Genomic DNA, 23,190 nt, shown 5'->3' with positions numbered 1-23,190 from the left:
TTTATGCAGATCGCGGTGTAGATATTTCCATGTTTATAGAGATAGCGGTGTAGATATTTCCATGTTTTTACAGATATTGTAGATATTTCCATGTTTACACAGATTGAGGTGTAGGTATTTCCATCTTTCTACAGATGGCATTGTAGATATTTCCATGTTTATACAGATGGCGGTGTAGATATTTCCATGTTTATATAGATGGTGGTATAGATATTATCATGTTTATACAGATAGCTTTGTAGATATTTCCATGTTTATACAGATCGCGGTGAAGATACTTCCATGTTTATACAGATCGCAGTGTAGATATTTCCATGTTTATACAGATCGCGGTGTAGATATTATCATGTTTATACAGATAGCGGTGTAGATATTACCATGTTTATACAGATAGCGGTGTAGATATTACCATGTTTATACAGATAGCGGTGTAGATATTTCCATGTTTATACAGATTGCGGTGTAGATATTTCCATGTTTATACAGATGGCGGTGTAGGTATTTCCATGTTTATACAGATGGCGGTGTAGATATTTCCATGTTTATACAGTTAGCGGTGTAGACGTTTCCTCATTTCTACAGATGGCGGTGTAGATATTTCCATCTTTCTACAAATGGCAGTGTAGATATTTCCATGTTTATAGAGATGGCGGTGTAGATATTTCCATGTTTATATAGATGGCAATGTAGATATTTTCTTGTTTATGTAGATGGCGTTGTAGAAATCTCCATGTTTAAAGAGATGCTGTTGTACATATTTCCATGTTTATAGAGACAGCGGTGTAGGTATTTCCATGTTTATACCGATAGCGGTGCAGATATTTCCATGTTTATACAGATTCCTATGCAGATATTTCCATATTTATACAGAGGGCTGTGTAGGTATTTCTATGTTTATACAGATGGCAGTGTAGATATTTCCATGTTCCTACACATGACTGTGTAGGCATTTCCATGTTTATACAGATGGCTTTGTAAATATTTACATGTTTATACAGATGGCTTTTTAGATATTTCCATGTTTATACAGATAGCGGTGTAAACATTTCCATGTTTATACAGATGGTGGTGTAGATATTTCCATGTTTATACAGATACCGGTGTAGAAATTTCCATGTTTATACAGACCGCAGTGTAGATATTTCCATGTTTATACAGATAGCGGTTTAGATATTTCCATGTTTGTACAGATGGCGGTGTTGATGTTTCCATCTATACACAGATTGCCGTGTAGTTATTTCCATGTGTATACAGATGGCATTGTAAATATTTCCATGTTTATGCAGATGGTGGTGTAGATATTTCCATGTTTACACAAATGACTGTATAGTTATTTCCATGTTTTTACAGATGGCATTGTAGATATTTCCATGTTTATACAGATAGCGGTGTAGATATTTCCATGTTTATTCAGATAGCGGTTTAGCTATTTCCATGTTTATACAGACCACGGTGTAGATATTTCCATGGTTATACAGATAGCGGTGCAGATATTTCCATGTTTGTACAGATGGCGGTGTTGATATTTCCATCTATACACAGATGACCGTGGAGATATTTCCATGTTTATACAGATGGCGGTGTAGATATTTCCATGTTTATACAGATCACGTTGTAGATATTTCCATGTTTATACAAATAGCAGTGTAGTTATTTCCATGTTTATACAGATAGCGGTGTAGATATTTCCATGTATATACAGATGGCTGCGTAGATATTTCCATGTTTATACAGATGGCTGTGTAGATATTTCCATGTTTATACAGATGACTTGTAGGTATTTCCCTGTTTATACAGATGGCGGTGAAGGTATTTCCATGTTTATAGAGATAGATGTGTAGATATTTCCATGTTTATACAGATCGCGGTGTAGATATTTCCATGTTTATACAGATCGTGGTGTAGATATTTCCATGTTTATGTAGATCGCGGTGTAGATATTTCCATGTTTATACAGATAGCGGTATAGATACTTCCATGTTTTTACAGATATTGTTGTAGATATTTCCATGTTTACACAGATTGCGGTGTAGGTATTTCCATCTTTCTACAGATGGCATTGTAGATATTTCCATGTTTATACAGATGGCGCTGTAGATATTTCCATGTTTATATAGATGGCAATGTAGATATTTTCTTGTTTATGTAGATGGCATTGTAGATATCTCCATGTTTAAAGAGATGGTGGTGTACATATTTCCATGTTTATAGAGTCAGCGGTGTAGGTAGTTCCATGTTTATACAGATGGCAGTTTAGGTATTTCCATGTTTATGCAGATTGTGGTGTGGATATTTCCATGTTTATTCAGATAGCGGTGTAGATATTTCCATGTTTATACAGATAGTGGTGTAGATATTTCCATGTTTACAGAGATAGAGGTGTAGATATTTCCATATTTGCACAGATTGCGGTGTAGATATTTCCATCCTCACACAGATTGCGTTGTACATATTTCCATGTTTACACAGACAGCTGTGTAGATATTTCCATGTTTACACAGATATTGTTGAAGATATTTCCATGTTTATAGTGATTGCGGTGTAGATATTTTCATGTTTATAAAGATAGCGGTGTAGATATTTCCATGGTTATACAGATAGCGGTGGAGATATTTCCATGTTTATACAGATAGCGCTGTAGATATTTGCATGTTTATACAGATGGCCGTGTAGATAGTTCCATGTTTATGGAGATGGCGGTGTAGATATTTTCACGTTTATATAGATGGCGGTGTTGATATTTCCATGTTCGTAGAGATTGTGGTGGTGATATTTCCAAGTTTATACAGATAGCGCTGTAGGTATTTCCTTGTTTATACAGATAGTTGTGTAGATACATCCAAGTTTATACAAATGGCTGTGTAGGTATTTCCATGTGTATACAGATGACTCTGTAGATATTTGTATGTTTACACAAATGGCGGTGTAGATATTTCCATATTTATACAGATAGCGGTGTAGATATTTCCATGTTTATACAGGTAACGGTGAAGATATATCCATGTTTATACAGATAGCGATGTAGATATTTCCATGTTTATACAGATAGTGGCGTAGATATTTCCATGTTTACAGAGATAGCGGTGTAGATATTTCCATCTTTGCACAGATTGCGGTGTAGATATTTCCATCTTTACACAGATAGCGGTGTAGATATTTTCATATTTATACAGATCGTGGTGTAGATATTTCCATCTTTCCACAGATGGCAGTTCAGATATTTCCATGTTTATACAGATGACAGTGTAGATATTTCCATGTTTATACAGATAGCGGTGTAGATATTTCCATGTTTATAGAGATAGCTTTGTAGATATTTCCATGTTTATAGAGATGACCGTGTAGATATTTCCATGTTTATACAGATAGCGGTGTAGATATTTCCATGTTTATACAGATAGCGGTGTAGATATTTCCATGTTTATACAGATGGCGGTGTAGATATTTCCATGTTTATACAGATCACGTTGTAGATATTTCCATGTTTATACAAATAGCAGTGTAGTTATTTCCATGTTTATACAGATAGCGGTGTAGATATTTCCATGTATATACAGATGGCTGCGTAGATATTTCCATGTTTATACAGATGGCTGTGTAGATATTTCCATGTTTATACAGATGACTTGTAGGTATTTCCCTGTTTATACAGATGGCGGTGAAGCTATTTCCATGTTTATAGAGATAGCTGTGTAGATATTTCCATGTTTATACAGATCGCGGTGTAGATATTTCCATGTTTATACAGATCGTGGTGTAGATATTTCCATGTTTATGTAGATCGCGGTGTAGATATTTCCATGTTTATACAGATAGCGGTATAGATAGTTCCATGTTTTTACAGATATTGTTGTAGATATTTCCATGTTTACACAGATTGCGGTGTAGGTATTTCCATCTTTCTACAGATGGCATTGTAGATATTTCCATGTTTATACAGATGGCGCTGTAGATATTTCCATGTTTATATAGATGGCAATGTAGATATTTTCTTGTTTATGTAGATGGCATTGTAGATATCTCCATGTTTAAAGAGATGGTGGTGTACATATTTCCATGTTTATAGAGTCAGCGGTGTAGGTATTTCCATGTTTATACAGATGGCAGTTTAGGTATTTCCATGTTTATGCAGATTGTGGTGTGGATATTTCCATGTTTATTCAGATAGCGGTGTAGATATTTCCATGTTTATACAGATAGTGGTGTAGATATTTCCATGTTTACAGAGATAGAGGTGTAGATATTTCCATATTTGCACAGATTGCGGTGTAGATATTTCCATCCTCACACAGATTGCGTTGTACATATTTCCATGTTTACACAGACAGCTGTGTAGATATTTCCATGTTTACACAGATATTGTTGAAGATATTTCCATGTTTATAGTGATTGCGGTGTAGATATTTTCATGTTTATAAAGATAGCGGTGTAGATATTTCCATGGTTATACAGATAGCGGTGGAGATATTTCCATGTTTATACAGATAGCGCTGTAGATATTTGCATGTTTATACAGATGGCCGTGTAGATAGTTCCATGTTTATGGAGATGGCGGTGTAGATATTTTCACGTTTATATAGATGGCGGTGTTGATATTTCCATGTTCGTAGAGATTGTGGTGGTGATATTTCCAAGTTTATACAGATAGCGCTGTAGGTATTTCCTTGTTTATACAGATAGTTGTGTAGATACATCCAAGTTTATACAAATGGCTGTGTAGGTATTTCCATGTGTATACAGATGACTCTGTAGATATTTGTATGTTTACACAAATGGCGGTGTAGATATTTCCATATTTATACAGATAGCGGTGTAGATATTTCCATGTTTATACAGGTAACGGTGAAGATATATCCATGTTTATACAGATAGCGATGTAGATATTTCCATGTTTATACAGATAGTGGCGTAGATATTTCCATGTTTACAGAGATAGCGGTGTAGATATTTCCATCTTTGCACAGATTGCAGTGTAGATATTTCCATCTTTACACAGATAGCGGTGTAGATATTTTCATATTTATACAGATCGTGGTGTAGATATTTCCATCTTTCCACAGATGGCAGTTCAGATATTTCCATGTTTATACAGATGACAGTGTAGATATTTCCATGTTTATACAGATAGCGGTGTAGATATTTCCATGTTTATAGAGATAGCTTTGTAGATATTTCCATGTTTATACAGATGACCGTGTAGATATTTCCATGTTTATACAGACCGTGGTGTAGATATTTCCAAGTTTATACAGATAGCGGTGTAGATATTTCCATGTTTATACAGATAGCGGTGTAGATATTTCCATGTTTATACAGATGGCGGTGTAGATAGTTCCATGTTTATAGAGATGGCGGTGTAGATATTTCCATGTTCATAGAGATAGCGGTGTAGATATCTCCAAGATCATAGAGATAGCAGTGAGGATTTTTCCATGTTTATACAGATAGCAGTGTAGATATTTCCATTTTTATAGAGATAGCGGTTTTGAAATTTCATATTTATTCAGATAGCGGTGTAGATATTTCCATGTTTATAGACATAGCGATCTAGATATTTCTGTGTTTATACAGCTCGCGGTGCAGATATTTATATCTTTATACAGATGGCATTGTAGATGTTTCCTTATTCACACACATGGCGGTGTAGATGTTTCCATGTTTATACAGACGGCGGAGTAGTTAGTTCCATGTTTATGGAGACGGCAGTGTAGATATTTTCAGGTTTATAGAGATGGCGGTGTAGATATTTCCATGTTTATAGAGATAGCAGTGTAGATATTTACATGTTTATACAGATGGCTTTGTAGATATTTCCATGTGTATTCAGATGGCATTGTAGATATTTTCATGTTTATACAGATCACTGTATAGGTACTTCCATGTTTTTACAGATGGCAGTGCAGATATTTCCATGTTTATAGAGATAGCGGTGTAGATATTTTCATGTTTATAAAGATTGCGGTGGAGATATGTCCATGTTTATACAGATAGCAATGGAGATATTTCCATGTTAATACACATAGCGGTGTCGATATTTCCATGTTTATACAGAGAGCGGTGTAGATATTTCCATGCTTATACAGATGGCAGTGCCGATATTTCCATGTTTATACAGAGTTCTCTGTAGATATTTCCACGTTTACATAGATGACAGTGTAGATATTTCCAGGTTTATACAGATGACTGTGTAGATATTTCCAGGTTAATACAGATGGCGGTGTAGATATTTCCATGTATATAGAGATAGCGGTGTAGATATTTCCATGTTTATTGAGATAGCGGTTTAAATATTTCCATATTTATACAGATAGTGGCTTAGAAATTTCCATGTTTTTACAGATAGCGGTGTAGATATTTCCATCTTTATTCAGAGAGTGCTGTACATATTTCCATGTTTATACAGATCACTGTGTAGATATTTCCATGTTTATACAGATAACGTTGTAGATATTTCCATCTTTATACAAACGGTGGCGTAGATATTTCCATGTTCCTACACATGACTGTGTAATTATTTCCATGTTTATAAAGATGGCGGTGTAGATATTTCCATATTTATAGAGACAGCAGTGTAGATATTTCCAGGTTTATACAGATAGCGGTGTAAATATTTCCATGTTTATACAGATCGTGGTGTAGATATTTCCATGTTTATACAGATACCGGTGTAGATATTTCCATGTTTATTCAGATAAATTTGTAAGTATTTTCATGTTTATACAGATGGCGGTGTAGATATTTCGATGTGTATAGAGATAGCAGTGGAGATATTTCCATGTTTAGATAGCGGTGTAGATATTTCCATGTTTATACTGATCGCGGTGTAGATATTCCCATGTTTATAGAGATGGTGGTGTATATAATTCCATGTTCATAGAGATAGCGGTGACGATTTTTCCATGTTTATAGAGATAGTGGTGTGGATATTTCGATGTTTATACAGATAGGGGTGTAGATATTTCCATGCTTATAGAGATGGCGGTGTAGATATTTCCATGTTTATTCAGATCACGGTGTAGATATTTCCTTGTTTATACAAATAGCGGTGTAGTTATTTCCATGTTTATACAGATAGCGGTGTAGATATTTCCATGTATATACAGATGGCTGTGTAGATATTTCCATGTTTATACCGTTAGCAGTGTTGGTATTTCTACGTTTTACAGATAGCGATGTAGATATTTCCATATTTATACAGCTCGCGGTGCAGATATTTATATCTTTATACAGATGGCATTGTAGATATTTCCTTATTCACACAGATGGCGGTGTAGATATTTCCATGTTTATACAGATTGCGAAGTAGTTAGTTTCATGTTTATGGAGATGGCAGTGTAGATATTTTCATGTTTATAGAGATAGCAGTGTAGATATTTACATGTTTATACAGATGGCTGTGTAGATATTTCCATGTGTATAGAGATGGCATTGTAGATATTTCCATGTTTATACAGATGACTGTATATGTATTTCAATATTTTTACAGATGACAGTGCAGATATTTCCATGTTAATAGAGATAGCGATGTAGATATTTCCATGTTTGTACAGATGGCGGTGTTGATATTTCCATCTATACACAGATGGCCGTGTAGATATTTCCATGTTTATACAGATGGCGGCATAGGTATTTCCATGGACATGCAGATGGCGGTGTAGATAGTTCCATGTTTATACAGATAGCGTTGTAGATATTTCCATGTTTACACAGATGGTGGTGTAGATATTTCCGTGTTTATACACATTGCGGAGTAGATACTTCCATCTTTATGGAGATGGCAGTGTACATATTTTCATGTTTATAGAGATGGCGGTGTAGACATTTCCATATTTATAGATATAGCGGTGTACATATTTCCATCTTTCTACAGATGGCAGTTTAGATATTTCCATGTTTATACAGATGGCCATGTAGATATTTCCATATTTATACAGATGTCTGTGTAGATATTTCCATGTGTATACAGATGGTATTGTAGGTATTTCCATGTATATACAGATGGTGGTGTAGATATTTCCATGTTTATTCATATGACTGTGTAGATATTTCCATGTTTTTACAGATGGCAGAGTAGATATTTCAATCTTTATAGAGAAGGCGCTGTAGATATTTCCATGTTTAAACAGATAACGGTGGAGATATTTCCATGTTTATACAGACAGCAGTGTAGGTATTTCCATGTTTATACAGATAGCGGTGCAGATATTTCCATGTTTACACAGATGCCTATGCAGATATTTCCATATTTATACAGAGGGCTGTGTAGATATTTCTATGTTTATACAGATGGCAGTGTAGATATTTCCATGTTCCTACACATGACTGTTTAGGTATTTCCATCTTTATACAGATGGCTTTGTAGATATTAACATGTTTATAGAGATAGTGGTGCAGAAATTCCCATGTTTATACAGATTTCGCTGTATATATTTCCATTTTTATAAAGATCGTGGTGTAGATATTTCCATGTTTATACAGATAGCGGTGCAGATATTTCCATGTTTATACAGCTAGCGGTGTAGATATTTCCATGTATATACAAACCGCGGTGTAGATATTTCCATGTGTATACAGATAGCGGTGCAGATATTTCCATGTTTGTACAGATGGCGGTGTTGATATTTCCATCTATACACAGATGACTGTGTCGATATTTCCATGTTTATACAGATGGTGGCACAGATATTTCCATAGATATGTAGATAACGTGGTAGATATTTCCATGTTTATACTGATAGCGGTGTAGTTATTTCCATGATTATATAGATAGCGGTGTAGATATTTCCATGTATATACACATGGCTGTGTAGATATTTCCATGTTTATACAGATGGTGTTGTAGATATTTCCATGTTTATACAGATAACTTTGTATTTCCATGTTTATACAGATGGCGGTGTAGATATTTCAATATTTATAGAGATAGCAGTGGAGATATTTCCATGTTTATACAGATAGCGGTGTAGATATTTCCATGTTTATACTGATCGTGGTGTAGACATTTCCATGTTTATAGAGATGGCGGTGTAGATGTTTCCATGTTCATAGAGATAGCGGTGTTTACTTTTCCATGTTTATAGAGATAGCGGTGGGGATATTTCCATGTTTATACAGATAGGGGTGTAGGTATTTCCATGTTTATAAAGATGGCGGTGTAGATATTTCCATGTTTATACAGATCGCGGTGTAGATATTTCCATGTTTATACAGATCGCGGTGTAGATATTTCCATGTTTATACAGATCGTGGTGAAGGTATTTCCATGTTTGTACAGATCGCGGTGTTGATATTTCCATGTTTATATAGATCGCGGTGTAGATATTTCCATGTTTATACAGATAGCGGTGTTGATATTTCCATGTTTATACTGATCATGGTGTAGATATTTCCATGTTTATAGAGATGATGGTGTAGATATTTCCATGTTCATAGAGATAGCGGTGTTGATTTTTCCATGTTTATAGAGACAACGGTGTGGATATTTCCATGTTTATACAGATAGGGCTGTAGATATTTCCATGTTTATAGAGATGGCGGTGTAGATATTTCCATGTTTATACAGATCACGGTGTAGATATTTGCTTGTTTATACAAATAGCGGTGTAGTTATTCCCAGGTTTATACAGAGAGCGATGTAGATATTTCCATGTATATACAGATGGCTGAGTAGATATTTCCATGTTTATACAGATGGCTGTGTAGATATTTCCATCTTTCTACAGATGGCATTGTAGATATTTCCATGTTTATACAGATGGCGGTGTAGATATTTCCATGGTTATATGGATGATGGTGTAGATGTTACCATGTTTATACAGATAGCGTTGTAGATATTTCCATGTTTATACAGATCGTGGTGAAGACATTTCCATGTTTATACAGATTGCGGTGTAGCTATTTCCATGTTTATAGAGATAGCGGTGTAGGTATTTCCATGTTTATAGACATAGCGTTGTAGATATTTCCATGCTTATAAAGATGGCGTTGTAGCTATTTCCATGTTTATACCGATAACGGTGTTGGTATTTCGACGTTTATACAGATAGCGATGTAGATATTTCCATGTTTATGCAGCTCGCGGTGCAGGTATTTATATCTTTATAGAGATGGCATTGTAGATATTTCCTTATTCACACAGATGGCGGTGTAGATGTTTCCATGTTTATACAGATGGCGGAGTAGTTAGTTCCATGTTTATGGAGATGCTAGTGTAGATATTTTCATGTTTATAGAGATGGCGGTGTAGATACTTCCATGTTTATAGAGATAGCAGTGTAGAAATTTGCATGTTTATTCAGATGGCTGTGTAGATATTTCCTTGTGTATACAGATGGCATTGTACCTATTTCCATGTTTATACAGATGGTGGTGTAGATATTTCCATGTTTACACAGATAACTCTATAAGTATTTCCATGTTTATACAGATGTCTTTGTAGATACTTCCATGTTTATAGAGATAGCGGTGTAGATATTTCCATGTTTATACAGATAGCGGTGTAGATATTTCCATGTTTATACAAACCGCGGTGTAGATATTTCCATGTTTATACAGAGAGCGGTGCAGATATTTCCATGTTTGAACAGATGGCGGTGTTGATATTTCCATCTATACACAGATGAACGTGTAGATATTTCCATGTTTATACAGACGGCGTTGCAGATATTTCCATGGATATGTAGATGGCGGTGTAGATATTTCCATGTTTATAGAGATAGCTGTGTAGATATTTCCATTTTTATACAGATGGCTGTGTAAATATTTCCATGTTTCTACAGATGACTTTGTAGTTATTTCCATGTTTATACACATGGCGGTGTAGATATTTCCATGTTTATAGAGATTGCGGTGTAGATATTTCCACGTTTATACAGATAGCGGTGTAGATATTTCCATGTTTATACAGATCGTGGTGTAGATATTTCCATGTTTATACAGATCGCGGTGTAGATATTTCCATGTTTATACAGATAGCGGTGAAGATATTTCCATGTTTTTACAGATATCGGTGTAGAGATTTCCATGTTTACACAGATTGCGGTGTAGATATTTCCATCTTTCTACAGATGGCATTGTAGATATTTCCATGTTTATACAGATGGCGGTGTAGAAGTTTCCATGTCTATATAGATGGTGGTTTAGATATTACCATGTTTATACAGATAGCGGTGTACATATTTCCATGTTTATACAGATCGTGGTGAAGTTATTTCCATGTTTGTACAGATCGCGTTGTAGATATTTCCATGTTTATACAGATCGCGGTGTAGATATTTCCATGTTTATACAGATAGCGGTGTTGATATTTCCATGTTTATACTGATCGTGGTGTAGATATTTCCATGTTTATAGAGATGGTGGTGTAGATATTTCCATGTTCATAGAGATAGCGGTGTTGATTTTTCCATGTTTATAGAGATAGCGGTGTGGATATTTCCATGTTTATACAGATAGGGCTGTAGATATTTCCACGTTTATAGAGATGGCGGTGTAGATATTTCCATGTTTATTCAGATCACGGTGCAGATATTTGCTAGTTTATACAAATTGCGGTGTAGTTATTCCCATGTTTATACAGAGAGCGATGTAGATATTTCCATGTATATACAGATGGCTGTGTAGATATTTCCATGTTTATACAGATGGCTGTGTAGATATTTCCATGTTTATACAGATGACTTTGTAGGTATTTCCATGTTTATACAGATGGCGGTGTAGAAATTACCATGTTTATAGAGATAGCGGTGCAGATATTTCCATGTTTATACAGATAGCGGTGTATATATTTCCATGTTTATACAGATCGTGGGGTAGATATTTCCATGTATATACAGATACCGGAGTAGATATTTCCATGTTTATACAGACTGCAGTGTCGGTATTTCTATGTTTATACAGATAGCGGTGTAGATATTTCCATGTTTGTACAGATGGCGGTGTTGATATTTCCATCTGTACACAGATTGCCGTGAAGATATTTCCATCTTTATACAGATGGCGTTGTAGATATTTCCATGGATATGCAGATGGCGGTGTGGATATTTCCATGTTTATAGAGATAGCGGTGTAGGTATTTCCATGTTTATAGACATAGCGGTGTAGATATTTCCATGTTTATATAGATGGCGTTGTAGATATTTCCATGTTTATAATGATAGCAGTGTTGCTATTTCCACGTTTTTAATGATAGCAGTGTTGCTATTTCCACGTTTATACAGATAGCGATGTAGATATTTCCATGTTTATAGAGATCGCGGTGCAGATATATATATTTTTATACAGATGGCATTGTAGATATTTCCTTATTCACACAGATGGCCGTGTAGATGTTTCCATGTTTATGCAGATGGCGTAGTAGTTAGTTCCATGTTTATGGAGATGGCAGTGTAGATATTTTCATGTTTATAGAGATGGCGTTGTAGATATTTCCATGCTTATAGAGATAGCAGTGTAGATATTTACATGTGTATACAGATGGCATTGTAGATATTTCCATGTTTATACAGATGACTGTATAGGTATTTCCATGTTTTTACATATGGCAGTGTAGATATTTCCATGTTTATACAGATAGCGGTGTAGATATTTCCATGTATAAACAGATGTCTCTGTAGATATTTCCATGTTTAAACAGATGGTGGTGTAGATATTTCCTTGTTTATACAAATAGTGGTGTATTTATTTCCATGTTTATACAGATAGCGGTGTAGATATTTCCATGTATATACAGACGGCTCTGTAGATATTTCCATGTTTATACAGATGGCTGTGTAGATATTTCCATGTTTAAACAGATGACTTTGTAGGTATTTCCATGTTTATACAGATTGCGGTGTAGATATTTCCATGTTTATAGAGATAGTGGTGTAGATATTTCCATGTTTATACAGATAGCGGTGTAAATCTTTCCATGTTTATACAGATCGTGGTGTAGAAATTTCCATGTTTATACAGACCGCAGTGTAGACATTTCCATGTTTATACAGATGGCAGTGTAGATATTTCCATGTTTATAGGGATAGCGGTGTAGATATTTCCATGTATATACAGATGGCGGTGTAGATATTTCCATGTTTATACAGATGGCTGTGTAGATATTTCCATGTTTATACAGATGACTTTGTAGGTATTTCCATGTTTATTCAGATGGCGGTGTAGAAATTTCCATGTTTATAGAGATAGCGGTGCAGATATTTCCATGTTTATACAGATAGCGGTGTATATGTTTCCATGTTTATTCAGATCGTGGGGTAGATATTTCCATGTATATACAGATACCGGAGTAGATATTTCCATGTTTATACAGACTGAAGTGTAGGTATTTCTATGTTTATACAGATAGCAGTGTAGACATTTCCATGTATGTACAGATGGCGGTGTTGATATTTCCATCTGTACACAGATTTCCGTGTAGATATTTCCATCTTTATACAGATGGCGTTGTAGATATTTCCATGGATATGCAGATGGCGGTGTGGATATTTCCATGTTTATAGAGATAGCGGTGTAGGTATTTCCATGTTTAAAGACATAGCGGTGTAGATATTTCCATGTTTATACAGACTGCAGTGTCGGTATTTCTATGTTTATACAGATAGCGGTGTAGATATTTCCATGTTTGTACAGATGGCGGTGTTGATATTTCCATCTGTACACAGATTGCCGTGAAGATATTTCCATCTTTATACAGATGGCGTTGTAGATATTTCCATGGATATGCAGATGGCGGTGTGGATATTTCCATGTTTATAGAGATAGCGGTGTAGGTATTTCCATTTTTATAGACATAGCGGTGTAGATATTTCCATGTTTTTATAGATGGCGTTGTATATATTTCCATGTTTATAATGATAGCAGTGTTGCTATTTCCACGTTTATACAGATAGCGATGTAGATATTTCCATGTTTATACAGCTCGCGGTGCCGATATATATATTTTTATACAGATGGCATTGTAGATATTTCCTTATTCACACAGATGGCGGTGTAGATGTTTCCATGTTTATGCAGATGGCGGAGTAGTTAGTTCCATGTTTATGGAGATGGCAGTGTAGGTATTTTCATGTTTATAGAGATGACGTTGTAGATATTTCCATGTTTATAGAGATAGCAGTGTAGTTATTTACATGTTTATACAGATGGCTGTGTAGATATTTCCATGTGTATACAGATGGCATTGTAGATATTTCCATGTTTATACAGATGACTGTGTAGGTATTTCCATGTTTTTACAGATGGCAGTGAAGATATTTCCATGTTTATACAGAAAGCGGTGTAGATATTTCCATGTATAAACAGATGTCTCTGTAGATATTTCCATGTTTAAACAGATGGTGGTGTAGATATTTCCTTGTTTATACAAATAGTGGTGTATTTATTTCCATGTTTATACAGATAGCGGTGTAGATATTTCCATGTATATACAGACGGCTCTGTAGATATTTCCATGTTTATACAGATGGCTGTGTAGATATTTCCATGTTTAAACAGATGACTTTGTAGGTATTTCCATGTTTATACAGATTGCGGTGCAGATATTTCCATGTTTATAGAGATAGGTGTGTAGGTATTTCCATATTTATACAGAAAGCGGTGTAGATATTTCCATGTTATGCAGATCGTGGTGTAGATATTTCCATGTTTATACAGATTGCGGTGTAGATATTTCCATGTTCCTACACATGACTGTGTTGGTATTTCCATGTTTATACAGATGGCTTTGTTGATATTTCCATGTTTATAGAGATAGCGGTGTAGATATTTCCATGTTTATACAGATAGCGGTGTAAATCTTTCCATGTTTATCCAGATCGTGGTGTAGAAATTTCCATGTTTATACAGACCGCAGTGTAGATATTTCCATGTTTATACAGATGGCGGTGTAGATATCTCCATGTTTATAGAGATAGCGGTGTAGGTATTTCCATATTTATACAGATAACGGTGTACATATTTCCATGTTTATACAGATAGCGGTGTAAATATTTCCATGTTTATACAGATAGCGGTGTAGATATTTCCATGTTATACAGATTGCGGTGTAGATATTTCCATGTTTATACAGATAGCGTTGTAGATATTTCCATGTTCCTACACATGACTGTGTTGGTATTTCCATGTTTATACAGATGGCTTTGTAGATATTTCCATGTTTATAGAGATAGCGGTGTAGATATTTCCATGTTTATACAGATAGCTGTGTAAATCTTTCCATCTTTATACAGATCGTGGTGTAGAAATTTCCATGTTTATACAGACCGCAGTGTAGACATTTCCATGTTTATACAGATGGCAGCGGAGATATTTCCACGTTTATAGAGATAGCGGTGTAGATATTTCCATGTATATACAGATGGCGGTGTAGATATTTCCATGTTTATACAGATGGCTGTGTAGATATTTCCATGTTTATACAGATGACTTTGTAGGTATTTCCATGTTTATACAGATGGCGGTGTAGAAATTTCCATGTTTATAGAGATAGCGGTGCAGATAGTTCCATGTTTATACAGATAGCGGTGTATATATTTCTATGTTTATACAGATCGTGGGGTAGATATTTCCATGTATATACAGATACCGGAGTAGATATTTCCATGTTTATACAGACTGAAGTGTAGGTATTTCTATGTTTATACAGATAGCAGTGTAGATATTTCCATGTATGTACAGATGTCGGTGTTGATATTTCCATCTGTACACAGATTTCCGTGTAGATATTTCCATCTTTATGCAGATGGCATTGTAGATATTTCCATGGATATGCAGATGGCGGTGTGGATATTTCCATGTTTATAGAGATAGCGGTGTAGGTATTTCCATGTTCAAAGACATAGCGGTGTTGATATTTCCATGTTTATATAGACTGCAGTGTCGGTATTTCTATGTTTATACAGATAGCGGTGTAGATATTTCCATGTTTATACAGATTGCGGTGTAGATATTTCCATGTTCCTACACATGACTGTGTTGGTATTTCCATGTTTATACAGATGGCTTTGTAGATACTTCCATGTTTATAGAGATAGCGGTGTAGATATTTCCATGTTTATACAGATAGCGGTGTAAATCTTTCCATGTTTATACAGATCGTGGTGTAGAAATTTCCATGTTTATACAGACCGCAGTGTAGATATTTCCATGTTTATACAGATGGCGGTGTAGATATTTCCATGTTTATAGAGATAGCGGTGTAGGTATTTCCATATTTATACAGATAACGGTGTACATATTTCCATGTTTATACAGATAGCAGTGTAAATATTTCCATGTTTATACAGATAGCGGTGTAGATATTTCCATGTTATACAGATCGCGGTGTAGATATTTCCATGTTTATACAGATAGCGGTGTAGATATTTCCATGTTCCTACACATGACTGTGTTGGTATTTCCATGTTTATACAGATGGCTTTGTAGATATTTCCATGTTTATAGAGATAGCGGTGTAGATATTTCCATGTTTATACAGATAGCGGTGTAAATCTTTCCATGTTTATACAGATCGTGGTGTAGAAATTTCCATGTTTATACAGACCGCAGTGTAGACATTTCCAAGTTTATACATATGGCAGTGTAGATATTTCCACGTTTATAGAGATAGCGGTGTAGATATTTCCATGTATATACAGATGGCGGTGTAGATATTTCCATGTTTATACAGATGGCTGTGTAGATATTTCCATGTTTATACAGATGACTTTGTAGGTATTTCCATGTTTATACAGATGGCGGTGTAGAAATTTCCATGTTTATAGAGATAGCGGTGCAGATAGTTCCATGTTTATACAGATAGCGGTGTATATATTTCCATGTTTATACAGATCGTGGGGTAGATATTTCCATGTATATACAGATACCGGAGTAGATATTTCCATGTTTATACAGACTGAAGTGTAGGTATTTCTATGTTTATACAGATAGCAGTGTAGATATTTCCATGTATGTACAGATGGCGGTGTTGATATTTCCATCTGTACACAGATTTCCGTGTAGATATTTCCATCTTTATACAGATGGCGTTGTAGATATTTCCATGGATATGCAGATGGAGGTGTGGATATTTCCATGTTAATAGAGATAGCGGTGTAGGTATTTCCATGTTTGAAGACATAGCGGTGTAGATATTTCCATGTTTATACAGACTGCAGTGTCGGTATTTCTATGTTTATACAGATAGCGGTGTAGATATTTCCATGTTTGTACAGATGGCGGTGTTGATATTTCCATCTGTACATAGATTGCCGTGAAGATATTTCCATCTTTATACAGATGGCGTTGTAGATATTTCCATGGATATGCAGATGGCGGTGTGGATATTTCCATGTTTATAGAGATAGCGGTGTAGGTATTTCCATGTTTATAGACATAGCGGTGTAGATATTTCCATGTTTATATAGATGGCGTTGTAGATATTTCCATGTTTATAATGATAGCAGTGTTGCTATTTCCACGTTTATACAGATAGCGATGTAGATATTTCCATGTTTATACAGCTCGCGGTGCCGATATATATATTTTTATACAGATGGCATTGTAGATATTTCCTTATTCACACAGACGGCGGTGTAGATGTTTCCATGTTTATGCAGATGGCGGAGTAGTTAGTTCCATGTTTATGGAGATGGCAGTGTAGGTATTTTCATGTTTATTGAGATGGCGTTGTAGATATTTCCATGCTTATAGAGATAGCAGTGTAGATATTTACATGTTTATACAGATGGCTGTGTAGATATTTCCATGTGTATACAGATGGCATTGTAGATATTTCCATGTTTATACAGATGACTGTATAGGTATTTCCATGTTTTTACAGATGGCAGTGTAGATATTTCCATGTTTATACAGATAGCGGTGTAGATATTTCCATGTATAAACAGATGTCTCTGTAGATATTTCCATGTTTAAAAAATGGTGGTGTAGATATTTCCTTGTTTATACAAATAGTGGTGTATTTATTTCTATGTTTATACACCTAACGGTGTAGATATTTCCATGTATATACAGACGGCTCTGTAGATATTTCCATGTTTATACAGATGGCTGTGTAGATATTTCCATGTTTAAACAGATGACTTTGTAGGTATTTCCATGTTTATACAGATTGCGGTGTAGATATTTCCATGTTTATAGAGATAGGTGTGTATGTATTTCCATATTTATACAGAAAGCGGTGTAGATATTTCCATGTTATACAGATCGCGGTGTAGATATTTCCATGTTTATACAGATAGCGGTGTAGATATTTCCATGTTTACAGAGATAGCGGTGTAGTTATTTCCATGTTCATAGACATAGCAATGTACATATTACCATGTTTATATAGATGGCGTTGTAGATATTTCCATGTTTATACCGATAGCGTTGTTGGTATTTCCAAGTTTATACTGATAGGGATGTAGATATTTCCATGTTTATACAGCTCGCAGTGCAGATATTTATATCTTTATATAGATGGCATTGTAGATATTTCCTTATTCACACAGATGACGGTGTAGATGTTTCCATGTTTATACAGATGGCGGAGTAGTTAGTTCCATGTTTATGGAGATGGCTGTGTAGATATTTTCTTGTTTATAGAGATGACGGTGCAGATATTTCCATGCTTATAGAGATAGCAGTGTGGATATTTACATGTTTATACAGATGACTGTATAGGTATTTCCATGTTTTTACAGATGGCAGTGCAGATATTTCCATGTTTATAGAGATAGCGGTGTAGATATTTCCATGTTTGTACAGATGGCGGTGTTGATATTTCCATCTATACACAGATGGCCGTGTAGATATTTCCATGTTTATACAGATGGCGGCGTAGATATTTCCATGGACATGCAGATGGCGGTGTAGATATTTCCATGTTTATACAGATAGCGGTGTAGATATTTCCATGTTTACACAGATGGTGGTGTAGATATTTCCGTGCTTATACACATGGCGGAGTATATACTTCCATCTTTATGGAGATGGCAGTGTAGATATTTTCATCTTTATGGAGATGGCGGTGTAGATATTTCCATATTTACAGAGATAGCGGTGTAGTTATTTCCATGTATATACAGATGGCCATGTAGTTATTTCCATGTTTATACAGATAGCTTTGTAGATATTTCCATGTCTATAGAGATAGCGGTGCAGATATTTTCATGTTTATTCAGATCGTGGTGTAGATATTTCCATGTTTATACAGATCGTGGTGTAGATATTTCCATATTTATACAGATACCGGTGTAGATATTTCCATGTTTATACAGACGCAGTGTAGATATTTCCATGTTTATAGAGATAGCAGTGTAGATATTTCCAAGTTTGTACAGATGGCGGTGTTGATGTTTCCATCTATACACAGATTGCCGTGTAGGTATTTCCATGTGTATACAGATGGCATTGTAGATATTTCCATGTTTATACAGATGGTGGTGTAGATACTTCCATGTTTACACAGATGTCTATATAGGTATTTCCATGTTTATACAGATGGCGGTGTAGATATTTCCATGTTCATAGAGATAGCGGTGTAGATAATTCCATATTTATACAGATAACGGTGTAGAAATTTCCATGATTATACAGAGAGCGGTGTAAATATTTCCATGTTTATACAGATCACGGTGTAGATATTTCCTTGTGTATACAATTAGCGGTGTAGATATTTCCATGTTTACACAGATCGTGGTGTAGATATTTCCATGTTCATACAGATACCGGTGTAGATATATCCATGTTTATACAGATTGCTGTGAAGATATTTCCATGTTTATACAGATGACTTTGTAGGTATTTCCATGTTTATACAGATGGCCGTGTAGATATTTCAATGTTTATAGAGATATCTGTGTAGATATTTCCATGTTTATACAGATAGCGGTGTAGATATTTCCATGTTTATACAGATCGCGGTATAGATATTTCCATGTTTATACAGATCGCGGTATAGATACTTCCATGTTTATACAGATAGCGGTGTAGATATTTCCATGTGTATACAGATAGCGGTGTAGATATTTCCATGTTTATAGAGATAGCGGTGTAGGTATTTCCATGTTTATAGACATAGCGGTGTAGATATTTCCATGTTTATATAGATGGCATTGTAGATATTTCCATGTTTATGCAGCTCGCGGTGCAGATATTTATATCTTTATACAGATGGCATTGTAGATATTTCCTAATTCACATGATGGCGGTGTAGATGTTTCCATGTTTATACAGATGGCGGAGTAGTTAGTTCCATGTTTATGGAGATGGCAGTGTAGATATTTTCATGTTTATAGAGATGGCGGTGAAGATATTTCCATGTTTATAGAGACAGCAGCATAAATATTTACATGTTTATACAGATGGCTGTGTAGATATTTCCATGTGTATACAGATGGCATTGTAGATATTTCCATGTTTATACAGATGACTGTATAGGTATTTCCATGTTTTTACAGATGGCAGTGCAGATATTTCCATGTTTATAGAGATAGCGGTGTAGATATTTCCATGTTTGTACAGATGGCGGTGTTGATATTTCCATCTATACACAGATGGCCCTGTGGATATTTCCATGTTTATACAGATGGCGGCGTAGATATTTCCATGTTTATACAGATAGCGGTGTAGATATTTCCATGTTTTCACAGATGGTGGTGTAGATATTTCCGTGTTTATACACATGGCGGAGTAGATACTTCCATCTTTATGGAGATGGCAGTGTAGATATTTTCATGTTTATAGAGATGGCGGTGTAGATATTTACATATTTGTAGAGATAGCGGTGTAGATATTTCCATCTTTCTACAGATGGCAGTGTAGATATTTCCATGTTTATACAGATGGCGGTGTAGATATTTCCATATTTATACATATGTCTTGTAGATATTTCCATGTGTATACAGATGATATTGAAGGTATTTCCATCTTTATACAGATGGTAGTGTAGATATTTCCATGTTTATTCAGATGACTGTGTAGATATTTCTATGTTTTTACAGATTGCAGTGTAGATATTTCAATGTTCATAGAGATGGCGCTGTAGATATTTCTATGTTGATACAGAAAGCGGTGGAGATATTTCCATGTTTATACAGACAGCAGTGGAGATATTTCCATGTTTATACACATAGCGGTGCACATATTGCCATGTTTATAGAGACAGCAGTGTAGGTATTTCCATGTTTATGTAGATAGCGGTGCAGATATTTCCATGTTTATACAGATGCCTATGCAGTTATCTCCATATTTATACAGAGGGCTGTGTAGATATTTCTATGTTTATACAGATGGCAGTGTAGATATTTCCATGTTCCTACACATGACTGTGTAGGTATTTCCATGTTTATACAGATGGATTTTTAGATATTTCCATGTCTACAGAGATAGCGGTGCAGATATTTCCATGTTTATACAGATCGTGGTGTAGATATTTCCATGTTTATACAGATTGTGGTGTAGATATTTCCATGTTTATACAGATACCGGTGTAGATATTTCCATTATTATACAGACCGCAGTGTAGATATTTCCATGTTTATAGAGATAGCAGTGTAGATATTTCCAAGTTTGTACAGATGGCGGTGTTGACGTTTCCATCTATACACAGATTGCCGTGTAGGTATTTCCATGTGTATACAGATGGCATTGAAGATATTTCCATGTTTATACAGATGGTGATGTAGATATTTCCATGTTTACACAGATGTCTATATAGGTATTTCCATGTTTATACAGATGGCGGTGTAGATATTTCCATGTTTATAGAGATAGCGGTGTAGATACTTCCACATTTATACAGATAACGGTGTAGAAATTTCCATGATTATACAGATAGCGGTGTAAATATTTCCATGTTTATACAGATCACGGTGTAGATATTTCCTTGTTTATACAATTAGCGGTGTAGTTATTTCCATGTTTATACAGATCTTGGTGTAGATATTTCCATGTTTATACAGATACCGGTGTAGATATTCCCATGTTTTTACAGATCACGGTGTTGATATTTCCATGTTTATACAGATCGCGGTATAGATATTTCCATGTTTATACAGATAGCGGTGTAGATATTTCCATGTTTATACAGATAGCGGTGTAGATATTTCCATGTTTATAGAGATAGCGGTGTAGGTATTTCCATGTTTATAGACATAGCGGTGTAGATATTTCCATGTTTATGTAGATGGCTTTGTAGATATTACCATGTTTATACCGATAGCGGTGTTGGTATTTCCACGTTTATACAGATAGCGATGCAGATATTTCCATGTTTATGCAGCTCGCGGTGCAGATATTTATATCTTTATACAGATGGTATTGTAGATATTTCCTTATTCACATGATGGCGGGGTAGATGTTTCCATGTTTATACAGATGGCGGAGTAGTTACTTCCATGTTTATGGAGATGGCAGTGTAGATATTTTCATGTTTATAGAGATGGCAGTGAAGATATTTCCATGTTTATAGAGATAGCAGCGTAAATATTTACATGTTTATACAGATGGCTGTGTAGATATTTCCATGTGTATACAGATGGCATTGTAGATATTTCCATGTTTACACAGATGTCTATATAGGTATTTCCATGTTTATACAGATGGCGGTGTAGATATTTCCATGTTCATAGAGATAGCGGTGTAGATAATTCCATATTTATACAGATAACGGTGTAGAAATTTCCATGATTATACAGAGAGCGGTGTAAATATTTCCATGTTTATACAGATCACGGTGTACATATTTCCTTGTGTATACAATTAGCGGTGTAGTTATTTCCATGTTTACACAGATCGTGGTGTAGATATTTCCATGTTCATACAGATACCGGTGTAGATATATCCATGTTTATACAGATTGCTGTGTAGATATTTCCATGTTTATACAGATGACTTTGTAGGTATTTCCATGTTTATACAGATGGCCGTGTAGATATTTCAATGTTTATAGAGATAGCTGTGTAGATATTTCCATGTTTATACAGATAGCAGTGTAGATATTTCCATGTTTATACACATCGCGGTGTAGATATTTCCATGTTTATACAGATCGCGGTATAGATATTTCCATGTTTATACAGACAGCGGTGTAGATATTTCCATGTTTATACAGATAGCGGTGTAGATATTTCCATGTTTATAGAGATAGCGGTGTAGGTATTTCCATGTTTATAGACATAGCGGTGTAGATATTTCCATGTTTATATAGATGGC

This window comes from Pan paniscus, chromosome 6 (genome assembly GCF_029289425.2).
Source record: "Pan paniscus chromosome 6, NHGRI_mPanPan1-v2.0_pri, whole genome shotgun sequence".
Taxonomy (NCBI): Eukaryota; Metazoa; Chordata; class Mammalia; order Primates; family Hominidae; genus Pan; species Pan paniscus.
Note: the sequence above shows the minus strand (reverse complement) of the source record.